Here is a 19,435-nt window from a genome sequence, read left to right on the forward strand (position 1 = left end):
AAGCATAATGCATTAAGAATAATGCATATTGCATTATGCATTAATGCTTAATGCATTATGCGTAATGCATTGTGCATTAATGCATAATCATCATACTTTATACATATTGTATTATGCTTCTGCATTAAGCGCATTATTCATTATGCATTGAGCATAATGCATAAGCGTTAATGCATTACGCTTGATAGCTGAATGCATAAACATAATGCATAATGCACAATGCATATTGTATTATGCTCATGCATTATGTGTTATGCATTATGCATTAATGGTTAATGCATTATGCATGATGTCTCAAACATTATACATTAAGCATATGCTTAATACATTAATGAATATTGCATATTGCATTATGCATAATGCATTATTGCTATTACGCATAATGGATAATGCATAATGCATTATGATTAATGTATAATACATAATGCATTATGCATTATGCATTAATGTATTATGCTTAATGTATAATTCATAATGTAATATGCATTAATGTATTAAGCATATGCTTAATGCATGATGCTGGAGACATTATGCATAATGCAATAAACATTAATGCATTAAGCGTAATGCATAATGTCTCAATCTTATTGCATTATGCAAAATGTCTCAAGTTTAATGCATAGAGCATACACATGCATAATGTAAGCTATGTATGCATATGTGAGCTATGTAATTTTTTATGCATAAAGCTTTTTATGTAATGTATGCTTTATTGAGATATGTTTTTATATTTTTATGCATATAGATGTGGCCATCATGGGGATCATCGCCAAGGACCAAGATCAGATATATGGAGGGGGGTCCTCTAATGCCGTGTCCATACCCGTAGATGACCCAGATTTGGAACGTTGTCGTGCCATGGCACGTCTATGGCGTGAAACCATGCATGTGACGCCATCAAATACAAATCCAGATGCATGGGGTTAAGTGCCATGATCAGTCATTATATGATGCCTGAGTATATATGTTCATATTGTAGATAAGGTTCAATAAGACGAGCGGAGGCTGAGCCAGGTCTCGAAGCCTTTGACAGCGTGGTGTGAATTGTGGAGGATTTTTTTTATGCTTATGGAGAATTTTGGAGCTAGCAGAGACCTTGTGCCTTGATAGGACTGGATTATGCTTGAGGTTCGACTGCTTTATTGATTCCATGAGATGGTGAATTGCTCATAAGCTGTGCCTATCATGGTTGAGTTGATATTAGCACTGAGACAGAGGACTTTATGGTACATAATGGTTGTGGTCTTGATCGTATGCTTTAGATGGCAAGGTCGTATATGCAATAAGGATACCGAATGAAGCCTACCTTGATGTGGTGTGGGAAACCTTAGCAAGGCTATGGTGTGAGAAAGTTGATTTTTAATGAATATTACTTGAAAAATATACGCGTGGAATGGTAGGCGCAGTGAGAAAATTTAAAATGGGAAAAGCGCGATTTTAGCTGCAAAAGGTGGTATGGGCGCCAACTTCCTCGCGGGAAAGAGGAGAAAAAACCAGAGATTTGGCAGGCGGTGCTGATCAGAGGGGGTCTGCGGAAAAAAAACGAGGGTCAGAGGCGTGTTCGACCAGAGTGAATCATTTCATGCAATCAGTGACTGTCGATGGCGTGTTGGGGCTTGAATTAGAGAGCAGAATTACTACTATCTATTGATATGCCTTCTTCAAATTCACAAAAACCAGCTACGCGCCGGCTGTGCGCCATCTGCAGCGAAGTGTGGGAAGATTATTTTTCAAAGAAAATCGAATGAAATCGCTTTTCCCCGCCTTCAGATAAGTAAAAACTTGATAAAATTTCATTTATTTTCCTACCTACCACGTTTGTAAATACATGGTGCCAATAAACCTTCAAAGGTTTTGTAAAAAAAAGGTGGTTTGATATGAAGAGATGTGAGGATATTGCATCAAGGGACATGGAATCAAAGAGTCAGAAATACAGCAAGGACTCTAATGAAAATTGACTTTGATTCTATCTTAGTGGATCTAAATGCAGGCCATGGATTTCTTTTAAAATCATGTGAATATGTTAAAGTTATGCCATATATCATTCTGTGTTTGTGAGTTGTTGGAATTTTAAGCCAGATTTTCAGGTGATAAAGAATATTATGAGATGTTGGGAATGGTGACAGTGAATGTATGGAGTGAAAAGGGTCACATGTATGCTGGAAACACTTAAAGGTTATGTTATGCCTACATGTGATTAGCCGGAAAGTTTTGGAAAAAGAAGCCAGTGAATCTATGCTTGGAAAGGGATAAGCAATTGGAACACGAATTCAAGAATGGATTTGTCCTATGCTTTTTGGGAAATTTTGAATGTGAGTTTCCTTGTTAGGTTTGGTACCAACTCTCACAGCTAGAAGTCTCGTACTTTCTTGGCTATTCCGCCCACGTCACGATAGCCTTTTGGTGAACCCGACGTGAAACTGCTGGGGTGAGAGTGTGGTGAAATATACAGAGAAGCTATGGCTGAGAATTCTGAGGGTCAGGGGGTTCATTTTGACCCTGGGGTTATGCAGATGTTTCAGATGTTTACCATGTACATGCAACAGCAACAAGCTGCTGAGAGAGGACAAATTTCCACGACCAAAGCATTACAATCAGTTGTGAAAAAGATGGATCAATTTGATGGGAAGGACATTACAAAGTACCTGCGCAATTATATAAAGGAGATGGAGCTAAACAAGGTGACTGAGGAGGATATGGTTCGAAGTTTCGAGCTGGTATGTGTTCCTGAAATAAGAGAGCGCATAAGAGGATTGCAGACAGCACATGGTGGCAGAAATTGGGAGGAGTTCAAGCTTGCTTTAAAGGATGAATATTTCATGGAGGATTCTGAGCGAGTGACCAAACGAACTTTCTTGGAATGGGTCACAAAACCTAAAATGGGAATTTCTGCCACAGAATTGCTAAGAGAGTTTGAGAAGCGCTATGCCCAGCTGTCAAGAATAGAGCGTGCAACTTTGGACAGAGAAAAAACAGAGCTCTTCTTACAAGCAGCTGGGAAAGATCTCCAGGAGAAATTGGAAATCCTCCTTGAGGATAAGGATACAGAGCAGGGATTAAAGAGTGATTGGAATGATGTTGAGGATGCAGTCACTATGTTAGCAAAGCGGCAGCGGAGGAGGGATAAAATGGTGATGGGCTCTGCAACCCCCATAACTGCTGTCACCCCTGAGAATCTACCCAAACCAGCTGCTACAATTCCAAAGATAGATGGGCCGATGGATGAGCTTATCAAGGGTATGCGTGACCTAAAATTGAAGATGTCCAGGATTGAAGAAAAAGGTCTACCATTGGGGCAGGCTTCTATGCAAAGGCCTCAAAGCAAAGAAGGGTTTACATATAGATGCATATGGTGTGATGACCCAGAACATGCAAAGAAGGATTGTGCTAGCTATAAAGAAGCTCTTAAAAATCAACTTGTGTTTTTCAAAGATGGGAAAATCCATCTTACAGAGACTGGTCTTCCATTGAGCACAAACTTTGGGAAAGGAGGGATGAAAAAGCTGGTAGAGGATATGGCTGCTAGTCATGCCATTTCTATGGTTGAGGCAGCAACCTATGGATTAAAGGTTGGTCAATTAAAGCAGGGATTTGAGAATGATGAGGATTATGAGAATGAGGATTTTTGGCCATCAACAATGGAATTAATTGCGTCAAAGAAAGTGTCAAAGCAAGCTTTGCATGAAGCAGGTGATTGTATACGTCTTGAGACTGGCTGGGAGGAGCCTGTGGATTCTTTATCTATTCATGCCTATATTGCCAAATGCCAAAATAATGAGGCACAGGTAGAGGAGAAGCGTAAAAGAGAAAATGAGGAAGGAGGGCCATCAAAAAGAGTTACACGTGGAAGTGAAAAGAAGGATCCTGGGCCATCACATATGCCTTCACAGCATAGCAGACCTCCACAGGATGTTTCAATGGAAGAAGTGCCAGCAAAAATGAAGGAAAAGGGTAAAGGGAAAAGTCCACTCTACAAGCTTCAATCTGATATTGAAGCTGCAACACAGATCTCAAAAAGGTGCTTGAAGAGAGGATTCTAAACAGCAGGGTGGAATTCACACTATTGGGGATTGCAAAGAAAGAATTTCATGATGAGATAATTGATATTATACAAAGGAAAAGGCAGTCCATAATTGAATCTATTCCATCACAAGGGGAGGCAAGCACTTCCAAGACTCATGGAGTACAGGTACAAAAGAAGGAAGAGAGAGAAAATGTGGTGGAATGTAATCACTCTGCTGATGGGGCACGACAAGTGCGCTTTGTGGAAGAAGATGATGAAAAAGAAGTTCTTACAAAGAGTCATTACTCCAGGAGCCATTGGGCAAGAGCAACCACTGAAACCCTTGTCAAGATAGGTGATTTGGAAGAGCCATATGTCGCTCTAATTGATCATGGGTTTGAAATAAATCTTATGGCTAAAAATCTCTACAACAAATGTAAATGGCCAATGGATGTGGATCATGGGTGGATGATTAAGGCAGCTAATAACTCATCTGGAGAGCTTTATGCAGCATGTCCAAATGTAAGGGTAACTATAGGGGATGTGAAGGATGATCAGAATTTCTTTGTTCAGGAGATGTCATCGTATCCCCTTATCCTTGGGCAACCCTACATTACAGCTACTGTAAGGATGGAAACAAAGGTTTTGGATGATGGTTCAGCATATGCAAGAATAAGGAGTAAAGATGGCAAAAAAGCTGTTCAGTTTTTGACAGTTTGTATTAACCATGAAAGGAATCGTGAGTCTCTTCGGGCACAGTCACTTCCAAAGATAAATAGAGAATTCATGAATTACAGGGAGATGAGGGATTTTGGCCAGGTGCCATTGTAAGGCGGGATTCCAATGGTACAAGGAAAAATGAGTTCTCGCAGGACTCAATCAATGTAAATAGTTTTTCAGCAAATTTTCAGGGATTCTCCAGCTATGGGTCACTGGTTTTTGTAAAAAGCAAGGATTTGAAGCGTGACATGCGAAAACATATACAAAATGAACAAAAAAGTTTTGAGCAGTGTGGTCTTTTGGGGAAGAATGAGTTTATTTCAGGGGTGCTTGATGAGGTGTCATTTGTAGATACTATGGATGTGCTTTTTGATATGGGAAGAGCATGCTTACAGGGTGGAAATGAAATGATAGAGGTGTCATCTGTGGAGATGTATGATATAATCCAGGAATTTGAGGGGGTGGAATGTAAAAACATGAATTGTGAGATGGATGCTCATGTTGATACAAAGTACAAAACGGTTGCAAAGAAGGTGAAACCAGTTGCCTTGCCCTTGCCACCAGGAAGCAAGGAGAAGATAGATGAAGCTTCTATGCAACCAAATCTTAGAGATCCGAAGAAAATTGGGCATAAATTTACTCAAGAAACTCTAAAAGAGCTGAAGATTGGTGAGAAGGATTTTCTGTTGCCAGTTGAAAGGGAATGCTTTGAGGAGATGCTTGTAAAACATGGGAAAGCCTTTGCTTTTCAGCCGCATGAGATAGGCTGTGTTGATCCAAGTGTAACAGCACCAATGGTGATCTTTACTGTTCCACATGTGCCCTGGAACCTGCGGCCAATTCCAGTACCAAAGGCTCTCTTGCCAAAGTTGATGGAATTACTAAAAGAAAAGATCAGGATGGGAATCTTGGAGCCTTCATGTGCCCCATATTCCAACAGATGGTTTACTGTACCAAAGAAAAATGGGACATTGCGCTTTATTCAAGACATGCAACCTGTAAACAAAGTCACAATCAGGAATGTGGGAGCAGGTCCAATTGTGGATGAGTTTGCAGAAGCATTTGCAGGGAAAGCTATATACTCTATGGGTGATCTGTATTCGGGATATGATCAGTTCCAGCTGGATATACAAAGCAGGGACTTGACCACAATGAGAACTCCTTTGGGATTAGTAAGGATGTGTACCTTACCACAGGGAGCCACTAACTCAGTGGCACATATGATGAATGGAATGAATAAAGTCTTACGAGACTTCATACCACAAAAAAACTATGCCATTTTTGGATGATGTGCCAATAAAGGGCTGTGATGAGAAAGACAAAGATGGGGATTTGGATTCAAAGGGGTGCCGCAAGTTTGTGGCAAATCATATAAAGGATTGTGACATGATTCTATCCAGGCTTGAAGAAGTGAATCTTACTTTATCTGGGCTGTTTGGAGTTGGTGAAGTGCTAATAGTGGGACATCTTTGTAGTACTAGTGGACGCCGACCTTGTCCAGCCAAGATAGATGCAATACAAAGAATGAAGGAAACATGCATTAATGTTACAGAGCTGAGGAGATTTCTTGGAGCATGTGTCTTTTATGTTATTTGGATCCCACATTATGCACATGTAGCAAATCCTCTTTATCAACTTTTGAGGAAAAATCAAAAATTTCTGTGGAGTGCAGTACATATTAAAGCTATGCGGAAGCTGAAATATTTGCTCCAATCATCACCCACTTTGAGAAAGGCAGATTATGAGTGTGGCAGGCCTGTGATTGTTATAGTTGATACTAGTCCTACTGGGATAGGATGGGCAGTAGGGCAAGATGATGAGGATGATCATAGGTATGTAATTAGATTTGGAGCAAAGGTATTAAGCTTTCGGCAACGAAAGTATCCACAGATCAAGAGAGAGTTATGGGGGATAGTCACTGCTCTAAAATGTGAAAAAGAATATCTTATTGGGGCATCTGTACTTGTGGAAACTGATTGCTTGCCACTTCTTGGGATGATAGCAAGTTGTACCACTCCAGATATTGCTATGCTTAGGTGGATTGCTTATATTAAGTCACTAAATCCTGAGTTTAAGCATATTGCGGGAAAAGATAATCCAGTTGCAGATATGCTATCAAGAGCCAGGTATGAAGATGAGAAAGAGATGATTAGTGACATTGATGATGTGGGTACAAAGTTCTATACTATAGCATGTGCAAAAGGGGATCATATTTGCCTATCAAATGCACTTGAGTCTTTTATTGAGGAAATATATGAAGGAGATTGGTTGCTTATTGGTCAATATTTGAGTACTCTGACAAGGCAAGAAAATTGGTCCGACTCAGAATTTAAGAGGATCCGCAGAAAAGCATATGGTTATTTCCTAAAGGATGGGTATCTCTGGAAGCATCCTAAGCAGAGGAATGCTATGCCATAGAGAGTCATATGTGATAAAGAGACTCAAGGAAAGCTTGTGAAAGAATTCCATGAGAGTCTCTGGGCTGGACATAGAAGTGTGTGGGCCACCTTTACCAAAATAAAGGAAAAATATTGGTGGAAAGGAATGTACAAGGATATTTCCCAATATGTGGAAACATGCATGGTATGCCAAATGTACTCAAATGTGCGGCATCGTGATGGCTTGCAACCAACCTACCCACCTGCCATGCACTACAAATGGGTAGTGGATCTAGTTACAATGCCTTTGGGAATTTGGCAGATGCGGTATATAGTACTTGCAAGAGAAGATTTAACAAATCAGGTAGAAGGACGTGCTCTTAGAACAAAGAGTACGGAAACAATATGCAAATTTCTTTTGGAAGATGTGATCTGCCGATATGGTTGTATTGGGAAAATAACAGCAGATAGGGGTGAGCTAGATGTTGAAGAAGCAAGGGAATTCTTCTCTAGAATTGGTATCAAACTGTCCCTAACATGTGCTTACAATCCTTAGGGCAATGGAAAAAGTGAGCGAGGACATCCTCCAATCATTAAAGCTTTGGCTAAGGCATGCAGAGAAAGAATGAGAGAGTGGCCAAAGCTGCTACCATATGCCTTGTGGGCTGACCGTACAACTCATAGCTCAGTGACAGGTTACATGCCTGCAAAATTAATGTATGGTCAGAAGCCAGTGATGCCAGTTGAAGAAGTAATTCTAACTTGGAATGTATTGTCCTGGGTGGAAGGATTGAGCAGAGATGACCTCCTTGCATTGCGAATAAGACAGTTAGAGAGGAGGCCTGAAGATGTAGAGCTTGCTAAAGCTCGCTTGAAAGATGCAAGGCTGAAAAATAAAGAAAGATTTGATAGTAGACACAGACTCCGGCCAAAACCTATTGAAGAAGGTGATTGGGTTCTAATGTATGATAGTAGCCTTGACAACCAATTCACTGTTCAAAGAAAATTTGCAAAAAGATGGTTTGGCCCTTACATTGTCAAGCATGTGCATGGAAATGCCACGTATACTCTGCAAAAAGATGGTTTGGCCCTTACATTGTCAAGCATGTGCATGGAAATGCCACGTATACTCTGTGTGAGCTTGATGGAACAGAAATAAAGAATCTTGTGGCTGGCAAAAGAATCAAGATATTTAAAAGAAGGCATGATAGTGATCCTTTTAATTCACAAGAGACTCAGGATGAGAGGCATGACAGTGGTAGTATGGATATGGTTGAAGAGGAAGAGGATGATCTTCCTGGAACTGCAGAAGATGAAGACGACATCCAGTTATATGTGGACCTTGATGATGATTTGGCACATACCAGAGGATGTGCAGGTTTAGAGGGGGTGGATGTCGTGCCATGGCACGTCTATGGCGTGAAACCATGCATGTGACGCCATCAAATACAAATCCAGATGCATGGGGTTAAGTGCCATGATCAGTCATTATATGATGCCTGAGTATATATGTTCATATTGTAGATAAGGTTCAATAAGACGAGCGGAGGCTGAGCCAGGTCTCGAAGCCTTTGACAGCGTGGTGTGAATTGTGGAGGATTTTTTTTATGCTTATGGAGAATTTTGGAGCTAGCAGAGACCTTGTGCCTTGATAGGACTGGATTATGCTTGAGGTTCGACTGCTTTATTGATTCCATGAGATGGTGAATTGCTCATAAGCTGTGCCTATCATGGTTGAGTTGATATTAGCACTGAGACAGAGGACTTTATGGTACATAATGGTTGTGGTCTTGATCGTATGCTTTAGATGGCAAGGTCGTATATGCAATAAGGATACCGAATGAAGCCTACCTTGATGTGGTGTGGGAAACCTTAGCAAGGCTATGGTGTGAGAAAGTTGATTTTTAATGAATATTACTTGAAAAATATACGCGTGGAATGGTAGGCGCAGTGAGAAAATTTAAAATGGGAAAAGCGCGATTTTAGCTGCAAAAGGTGGTATGGGCGCCGACTTCCTCGCGGGAAAGAGGAGAAAAAACCAGAGATTTGGCAGGCGGTGCTGATCAGAGGGGGTCTGCAGAAAAAAAACGAGGGACAGAGGCGTGTTCGACCAGAGTGAATCATTTCATGCAATCAGTGACTGTCGATGGCGTGTTGGGGCTTGAATTAGAGAGCAGAATTACTACTATCTATTGATATGCCTTCTTCAAATTCACAAAAACCAGCTATGCGCCGGCTGTGCGCCATCTGCAGCGAAGTGTGGGAAGATTATTTTTCAAAGAAAATCGAATGAAATCGCTTTTCCCCACCTTCAGATAAGTAAAAACTTGATAAAATTTCATTTATTTTCCTACCTACCACGTTTGTAAATACATGGTGCCAATAAACCTTCAAAGGTTTTGTAAAAAAAAGGTGGTTTGATATGAAGAGATGTGAGGATATTGCATCAAGGGACATGGAATCAAAGAGTCAGAAATACAGCAAGGACTCTAATGAAAATTGACTTTGATTCTATCTTAGTGGATCTAAATGCAGGCCATGGATTTCTTTTAAAATCATGTGAATATGTTAAAGTTATGCCATATATCATTCTGTGTTTGTGAGTTGTTGGAATTTTAAGCCAGATTTTCAGGTGATAAAGAATATTATGAGATGTTGGGAATGGTGACAGTGAATGTATGGAATGAAAAGGGTCACATGTATGTTGGAAACACTTAAAGGTTATGTTATGCCTACATGTGATTAGCTGGAAAGTTTTGGAAAAAGAAGCCAGTGAATCTATGCTTGGAAAGGGATAAGCAATTGGAACACGAATTCAAGAATGGATTTGTCCTATGCTTTTTGGGAAATTTTGAATGTGAGTTTCCTTGTTAGGTTTGGTACCAACTCTCACAGCTAGAAGTCTCGTACTTTCCTGGCTATTCCGCCCACGTCACGACAACGTGTTTTAGAGGCACATGTATCTTGGAATTGCATGAACTCTAAGTACAAGGCCAAGCAATTAAGTCGCTTGGGCTTATCCCCTGCCTTGTATATGCCTGGCACATTAGCTATCCCACAGTCGCCCACATCCATGCTTCCCACCAGCTTGCCTACCCCTCTCATTTTTACTTTGCATGTCCCTCACACTTCCACTTTCCCTACTCCTTGCCCTTCAGCTCCTCCTAGTGCTCAGCGCACTCCTATCCCATGCACAGTGCCATCTCCCGAACATGAGGCATCCTCATGTGCCACTCAGGTGGTGATAGCTCGAGGGCAGCTCAGAGCCGTCGGTGAGATCGAGGGGGGGGGGGGGTGGATGCTTTGAGGGAGGTGCATGATCACCTTCTCCTATGGTGATAGATGACATGCTCGGGGAGGGTGGGATGATTTACTATATCCTTGATGAGGAGGACGGGCCCTATATGGATGACACGAGATATAGGGTTTATTATACCTTCCGTCATTTAGTCGACCAAACCTATAAGGACACCTTCAAGCCATGGGAAGAACAGAAAGACAAAGACTTCATGCTTGTAGTGTAGTGTATGCATAAGTGGTTCCCAAACCCACCACACACGTGTTTTTCTGATGAGTGGGCAAGGAATCGCATTATAAAGATCCTCAATATTAGGAGGTCTTGCGCAAGGAGATGCACGAAAGAGGGAAAACAAATGCCCGCTGCAAAAGCTATGCTTAAGCATCACGTGAAAAATTTCTGTAGACGTCACTCTTTGATCTACTACAACCATTTAAAATTTCACCACCATCAACACTTCTTTTAAGGTTAAACAAAAAGAGAAAAACTAAGGTTGCTTTGTGCACAATCAAATTACTTTCATCAAGGGGCATTTACCATCTATGTGTGATCACTTGGTGTGAAGAGGACTTGTACTTTGAAAATGGTGTAGGAGCAAGATGACAAAGTCAACATCTTCATGTGAACAACTAACATTAAGTCCAAAACAAAAATCAAACAACCAAACTTCCCCACTATTACTTCAAAGAAAAAAGCTTCAGTTTCTCAGATTTTTTAAATAAAAATCTTCATTTGTACGGGGAAGGAAGTTTTTAGGTTGGATCGTGGCATTCACATTCACATCACACTCTCCTTGTACATGCCCTAATTTTTATAAAAGGTTCTTCTTTACATCATGATAAGAAATATGGGTGGTTTCTTTGATAAAGCTGATAGGTTTGATGGATCCAAGTATCACACTTGGGCTATCAAAACAAAAATGGCCCTAATTGATAAGGAACTATAGGGAATTATAATTGGATCGGGGAAAAAACCTTCAAGTAGAAATCTAGAACTGATGTGGTGAGTAAGTGGGAGACAAGTGATTCAAAAGCATTTCAGTGCTCTAATTGATAACCAAATTCATCAAGTAAGTTCATCATCTAGTTCAAATGAAGCATGGATTCATCTCAAAGCAATTTTTGTCAAACAAATGCAGCCACACGAGTGTTTCTAAGAACAAAATTATACAGGTTAGGAAAAGATGAGTAGACATCTGTAGCTTCTCATATAAATGATGTCAGGTGCTTAATGGACCAACTTAGTGGAGCAGGGGTCAGTATTTTGGAAAAGAAGAAGCAGTCCTTGTTCTTCTTTGTAGTATGCCTGCATCATTTCAACAATGTGTGTCATCTCAAACCAACCAAATATAACTCTTGTGCCAGTTGCCTCGTCCCTTATCTTGGAAGAAACAAGATTGTAAGCAACAAAGTCTTTCACTCCAACAGCCACTACTCTAGCACCACCAACACCACATCTAACTGAACAAGCCCTCAAAAGAAAAAGACTTAGACTCCAAGGCCTTGCTACTACTGTAAAAAGAAGAGACACTACATCAAGGATTGCTCCAAACAGAAGAAGGATAAAAAAGAGAAGGGGAAATCCACCAAAGATGACTTCTTCTTCAAAACATGAAGCAAATATAGGTGAAAGACCATTTTAGTAACACTCAACAAGCCTTTGTGGCTCATTGTAACTTTGTGATTTCTAGCCAGTGGACAAATTTGTTTTGTGCTTTGTGACAATACTCTAATCTACACACCATGTTGGTTTGTATGTAAATCAAGAGAGGGTGTTGAAAATGTGATCTATATACATGAGTTGTATAGTCACATAAATCCTTTGTGATAGGTTACATCAAAATATAGGCTAAAGTCTAAGGTTCACATTTCTATGGTCACTTAGTGGTACCATGGTTAGTTACGTTAACCCCAACATTGGTGAAACCTCCTTAGGATAGGGGACACATGGTCAAGTGGGTCATGCGAGTGGGTTTAGACACCTCCTTCATGAGAACCTATCTAATTGAGATACTCACACTATATTAGGTATACGTGTGAGAGCTCTAGCTTTTGTAATCTCTCTTTGTGAGCAACACTAAGTGATCCTTTGTGGAGAGCTTGGGTTCTCGCATTGTGATTAGCTTTAAGTCTTTCTTTGTGTGATGCTTAGTATTTTACTTTTGCTTGATTAACACAAGTTTTTTAGTAGATGCATCTTATTAACAAAGCTTATCAAGGATTGTTAATGACTCAAGATCAATCTATGATTTGAGTCATCTAACATATGATAATCTTGGTGATCTTATTTTAATAGTTTTTACCCTTCTTTTGCTACTGAGATTTTTTCCACGGCTTGCTGGGTGATTTGTGGAGCTTTGATTTGATCAATGTTTCCCTCTTTTGATGTCTTGAAGCTACTAGAGTTGTGGTAGATGCACCAAATGAAAACCTTGTAGTAGATGAGCCCAAGCACTTTGATTCTTGATGATTATGAAGCTTCAAAAAAGAGGGAGATACTGGAAGAGGGAAACCTACAAGCAAACTTATTCAAGTAAGTATCCATTCAAGCAAGCATCCATCTAGTATGCAAGAATCCCAATACCATACAAGCAAGCAAGAGTAGAGAAGAGAAGAGCTCACAAGTATTCTATTGCAAGAAAATGATTGTGTACTACTTAATGTCAAAACTGACTTATATACAAATGCCTAGTTTTCACACTAGGCTGACCAAACTTAAAAATGGTATGACCTCTATTATTACTCCTAAGCAAGTATGTACATGAAGTCCTTAGAAATTTCTATTTTGTTGACAGTAAGCACAAGGAAAGGCCACTTTATGTATTCCAACCCCGCCTTATAAAAGGTAAGTGCATGTTCGAACGGGTAAGATGACAAAGCGCCTTACGATAGGTCGGGCAAGTGAAACCACATTAACCTACAACATGCTTAACGCATCCAATTGTCATTGTCAAAGCGCCTTACGATAGGTCGGATGGGTGAAACCCTGTTAACCTACCGAATGATTAACACATCCAATCATTGTCAGCAAATAGTTAAACCACCTACTTCATTATGAGTACCAGAATCAAGAAACCAAAAATGATTCCATTGGAGGGCCCTATTTCAATGTTAGATAATTTGCAACCAAAATAGAAATTATAAAGACCATATGTATCCTTAGATATGGCCAAACATCAAGTAGAACATTCAATCTTGATCAGGTCATTGGGGTTTTCATGTTCATTCCCTACACAAGCAAGTAAAAGTATTAAAAATGACAATTATGTGGCCAATATCGAAATTATTAAGAACTAATGTACACTTGGTGATTATCAATCCAGTAGATTAAGCAAACAAGCTAGGGTTATCGGCCATTTCATAAACATGTTGTTGACACCTAGTTATCATTGTAAGCTGATAGTTGATCCATTTACTACATTATGAATACTAGAACCATGAAACCAAAATCAATATCATTTATGAGCTTAAGTAGCTTCTCATGCCAAAGATAAACCTGGGTGATTGTCACAAGCAGAAAGCCTCTGATTATTAGGGTAGGGCTGCTAACACACTAATACAACAAATGATGCATAGATTAACATGAGATGATCAAAACATCGGGAAAAAATAAGGTAAACCAATAATTACTCAAAATTGGATAGACTGAAAGGTGTATACACTGGTTTACTTAGATGTCGTCATGTGGAACTGTTAAAACACAAAAAGTGGTCTGAAATGCTAGGTCTCCAAGTCAAACAAACACTAAAATCTATACAAAAATGTAAATTGGGACCAGGAATATGTAAAATAATGGATCCCCAATGAATGGCAATAATAATATTTCACAGTTTGTTTAGATTACACTTATCGGTAATAGGATTTTGAGAGCATACTGACACTAGATGAATCAAGAGGTCCATTTCAAAACAGGTGGTTGCTCATCACTATGCTTGGTCATCTTTTTCCTTTGTTTTTGGCTATACTTGGCAATTGAATACCAAATCCCACCAGCTGTGTTGATTACCAGACCAGTTACATTCAGAGCATGTATCTTTACACCACCCAAGACAAGAAAACCTAGAGTCTGATGGAAACACAAGATGTAAAATACAAGTTTACAACATTAGTAAAAGCAGTAAAGGGGAACACTGAAACTGCACATATGTAAACACACCACCCCCCCTCCCCCACCGCACATACATAACACTTACCGTGGTACCAACTCCTTTTAGAACACCAACAATGGTCGTCGTTAATGCAGAGTTTACTGCCGTGCAGAGAAACATTGTGTAGTTCAAGATTATTCCCATCAATAAAGAGATGACCAGCAGCACAAAAAACCCCAATGTTTTGATCTGCACTTCGCAAATGAATAAGATTAGCAATAAAAATGTTATGCATATACCAGAGCCCATGGAGGAGACTCAAATCACTTGTTTCTCTCAGAACATGAACATCCAACAACTGCAAATCACAATGAATGCGAGCAACACTGCTATATGTCTAGAGAACTATATTTGCAATATGATGAGCCAAAGAAAGAGATGGCTGATGGCAAGCTGCTCTTAGAAAGCCCTTAAAAGGCTCTTGTTTATCCAATGCCTCGCTTTTATTTTTCAGACTTCTACAATGAAAAATGTAAATTTTAAAATCAAAGAAAGGTAAGATGAAGATCAGATGGCAAGGATTTAAAGCACTCAAGACAGAGTTCGAGATGTCCACCCATGTGGTGTGTACCTCCAGTCCTGTGAGATCAGTGTGAATGAGGTGGTTAATATCATGATGGATGTGTGGGAGGAACAGGGAGTCAAGACTGTAATCGAACGGGGCGAGACGGTCAATCTGAAATTCATGTTGCCAAAAACCATTGCGTGACCCTAGCATACCAAGATTTTCCATTCCAGGTCTCTGCTAACCGTCAGGACTCCTCCAGAGCTAACCTCAAGAGCCTGTCTCTGCTAACCGTCAGGACTCCTCCAGAGCTAACCTCGAGAGCCTGTCTCTGCTCAATGTGTACACTCGCTGAATGTAGGTAACTGTCTTAAAAAGGGCATCCACCACTAGGGGAGTAGCTGCAAACTCTGCCGGGACAATGGAATGGGGAACCGATGGTTTGCACCTAATCATTCATGAGTGCATCATCACGTGACGCCTCTCTACACTCTCCTCCAGTCATCCCCTCCTAGATTGGGTCCCCAAAAGGATGCACCACACATCGCTGCTGGAGTCACCAAAGTGTCAAAGAGCCAGGTCTTCGTGCTGGGTTCCTGGAAACACACTCTCCAACTTATCCAGTGCTGCATACCCTCTGGTTAGTCTGGCATCTACAGTTAGCCTCATCCTGTAAAGTCATCCTGTGAAGGTGACCCCAAGATACACATAAGAACTCTCAATCTCCACCTTGGCCCCAGCATACAGGAAACTCGTGCCTCTGATCCCCACAGGTGAAGTGTTAAACACCATGACCTTGGTTTTCCCCAAAGGTTAACTGTCAAATCCCGCTGCTCACAAAAGGCTTGTAGTGCATCTAGGTGTCTCTGGAAACCTTCCATAGATTCTGAAATCAACATGATGTCATCAGCATATAACAATATGGGCACCAAAGTATCAAGAAGCACAATACCTGCCCCTCCAAATCTATCAATGAAGTCCGAGATCTCATCTATGTAGAGGCCAAAGAGTGTAGGTGAAAGTGGGCATCCCTGTTTCACCTCGATATCACTGGTGATCAGATCAGATAATCCATAACCTCCCTGTCACTGTCTCATACAATGCCATCACTCCCCAAATCAGCTCCTCAGTGAAACCCAACTCCTGCAGCCAGTGGAAAAGGCGAGCATGTGGGACTATGTCAAATGCCTTGCGGAAATCCACAAAGCAACAAAAGATCTTGCCTCTCGACCATCCCTCCTCGATGATGGCCCTGGATGTGAAGATGTGATCCAATGTCAAGTAGAAGCGTCTGAACTTCTTGCCCCTTTGCTCTCATGCCATGACGTTCCGCATGTGACCTAGCTTCAGCCTCCAAAACTGAACCATATAGCTTTGCAAGTGTGTGCCCCATCATGATAGTGCAGTAGTTGTTAGTGTTCATGGGTCACCAGCATGATAGTGCGGTAGTTGTTAGAGTTCATGGGGTCACCAGCTTTATGGATCAGCACTACGGTGTTGGTGGACCAAGAGGGTGTGAAACGATGACAGAGCACCCTACTAAATAGCTCAGCTAGAAGTGGGGCAATGGTGTCACAAGCATGGGTGATGTGCTCAGCTGAAAGGTCCTCATGGTCCCTGGATTTCCCAGGCTGAAGCTTATGGATGGCCTTGGCTGAGCGGGGTCGGGGTCGGGGTCGGGGTCGGTGAAGCAATACTATGGCTGGTGTTGGAGGTGTTAAGCTTTTGGGTATGATGGAACCAGATGTTGGGGAAGGAACCCGAGAGAGTGAGGCCAAGTAGGCATGGTCAGCACCTAAGGGGTGAGGTGGGATGCGGAACTCTGATATATGCAAGGTGAGGCTTGGGGATCCCATCAAATAGTCTATAAAGCTAGCTCCTCCCTTACGAGGAAAACAAGAAAGTCCCTAGACTTTGGCCACCTCTCCATCCCATTATATATGATGAGCCCATGAGCTGACCCGAACTCCAGGAAAAATCTGCAATATGCTGTTATTGCTCCCCCATCCTTGGATCTCCTCTTGAAGCCCACGTCATCTATGTCTATGTCCTGTAAAATGATATGATCTTGCTCAAAATCGAAGAGGCTGATCTGGGTACTTCCGGTCCGTGCATTAAAACCATCTAACAAGAGGATCTCCCCTTGTGTAGAAAATTCCACAATGTCTACGTCTAAAGCCAAGTAAGGGGACTGCCCATCAGTGGGGGAGAACCTGGATGTGTCGGAAGGGAAGTAACATAAAGCTATGTGTACTATTTGACCATGACCACTCCTCAAGCCTCAGCCACATATACTTGGATTCCTCATCCTTTCTAACCATTGATAGTATATTTCGGAGGTGTGGCTTGAAGAGGACAGCCATCCCTCTGGAACCTCTCACCCCTCCACAGGTCCACGTCTCTCCACGATAGGCAGACTCCCATACAGATCCAAACCTCTCTCTCCAGCCTCTGGTGGGTCTCCGTGTAGAAGATGGCATCTCCACCTATGAAGGCCTCAGCAAAGCCTCCTGCAGCTGACCACATTGTACCATTGCAATTCTATAGTGCCATTTTCAGCTTGCATATGGCTTCATAGACTCCACGTCCCTATTTAGGATCCTGATCTAGGAAAATAACTCTACCTTCTCTGTACGCAGCCCATTTACCTGCTTTGCGTGCTTCCATGACGTCTACCATGACAAGTTTCCTTTGTTCAAGCTGTAATGGTGTGAGATCTTCCCCAAGGTAGACCTTGTGTCACATGCGGAAGCTCTAGGAGTCTTCTTTCAGCCTCAACACCATCCTGGAACATGCTTGATGCAAAGCGCATACAAAAGATAGAGAAGAGAGAGAAATGAAATGAAATGATATATTAACGTCTCTAAGAGGCCATAATGGCCTATGAGACCAAAACTGAGAGTACATCTGAAGTTGGTGTCTCATCAAAGAGAACAACCAAATGAAACTGAAAAGTACAATAAACTGACTGTCTTACAGTTATAAGAACTGTAAGTAAGACTCCTAGATGATACTGAGTAGAAAATACTGGAAAATGTATATCAGGTAGATCCATGTATGCTGATCAGTTGAAGTGCTGCCCTCTCCTCGGATCAAATATCTCCACCATGGGGCTGTCTAGAATGGAGAGGTCGTAGAAGCGAGGTAGGCGCCTCCGATGCCGAGCAATAATGGCTCTGATCTGGCGATGGTGACAATGCCGTGGTCAGGATCCTGGTGGGCGTGGCCAACAAGCACAACATAGCACGACTGCTCTATCAATGGTGACTCCCTGGGAGCGTGGCTAGTGCCCTAATGGCCCGATGGAGGCTCGGCTATTGGTGCTGGTGCTGAAGAAATCTGTCAGGATCCTCTGTCTAGGTACATCATGGCTCGGTCTCCTGTCTGCCAGGGTCTCTCTGTGTCTCCTGAGCTCAAGTAGGAACAATCCCAGGCATCTCTGATCCTCAAACTCCATGACTCAACGTAACGGCCCAAAACCCTCTCGGAAGAGGCACTGATATCTCCCTTGGACTCATAATACACTGTACATCAGCAAATGTAGTGCTCCTCTATCTCTGCCTCCTGGTAGCATAGCTGACAAATGCGATCATTCGAGATCTGATGCACATATCGCCCTGTCTCAATCCGCAGCTGGTGTGATGAGGTCCGGATCTGTCCAATGGCACAACGTATCCCATGTGATAGGTGTACATCATGTGGCGGGTGATAAAATCATCTGGTCAGAGGTGCAGAAAATGGCTCTTGTAATGAGCCATTTTCGTGCCTAAGGGCTCAAGGGAACTAGTCCATGTCCTCTCTGTGTCCACTCTAACGATATCCATCCTAATCATGCGGTTCTGCTCTGAGCGGGTGAGATCCAAAAATGGACAATCCAGGCTGTACTGAAAGGGTGGTAGTGCCTCAATCTGCAAACCAGGTGTCAAACCATGATCTCATTTGAGCATACTAGCAATGAGTATCTCCATCCTTTGCCAACTGTATGGATGAGGCCAATGCCAATCGGGAGTACCTCTGCTGAGGGAGCTCCCATAGCCACTGTAAAAAGGTAATTGCTTGGAATAGGGACTCGGTCACTACTAGTACGGCACCCAATCAGCCCGAACAATCTCATGTGGTACTGATGATTTGCTTTGAATCATGCGGGCAATCATCATAATCAGTGGTCTCGCCATATGTCTCCATCCCTCATCCGTCCCTCTCTAAGATTTGTGATGTATGCTGGGCCCCCAAATTGGAGCTCCGTACAGGAGGGTCGGTGCGACAAGTGTATCAAATAGCCACAATTTGGTGTGCGGCTCTTGAAGCTGTATTTGTGCACACTGCCTCTCAAGTGCCCCCAAGGCTACATGCCCTCGAGCTAGCTGCCTCCTTCAGGGAGAAA

General features: G+C 41.8%; 1 pseudogene across 1 annotated transcript in view; it reads right to left on the reverse strand.

The window, feature by feature from the left end:
• Nucleotides 1-13,955: 13,955 nt before the first annotated feature.
• LOC147604019 (UDP-galactose/UDP-glucose transporter 7-like) overlaps nucleotides 13,956-19,435 on the reverse strand; it is a 30,724-nt pseudogene continuing 25,244 nt past the window's right edge. Inside the window, exons 7-8 of the transcript XR_015265395.1 lie at nucleotides 14,592-14,735; nucleotides 13,956-14,464 (exon numbers count right to left, since the gene is read on the reverse strand). The product of XR_015265395.1 is annotated as a UDP-galactose/UDP-glucose transporter 7-like (transcript). The remainder of the gene's footprint in view (nucleotides 14,465-14,591; nucleotides 14,736-19,435) is intronic.

The sequence above is a fragment of the Cibotium barometz genome, chromosome 62 (assembly GCF_041138505.1).
Source record: "Cibotium barometz isolate CiBa-2024 chromosome 62, ASM4113850v1, whole genome shotgun sequence".
In the NCBI taxonomy this organism is placed as follows: Eukaryota; Viridiplantae; Streptophyta; class Polypodiopsida; order Cyatheales; family Cibotiaceae; genus Cibotium; species Cibotium barometz.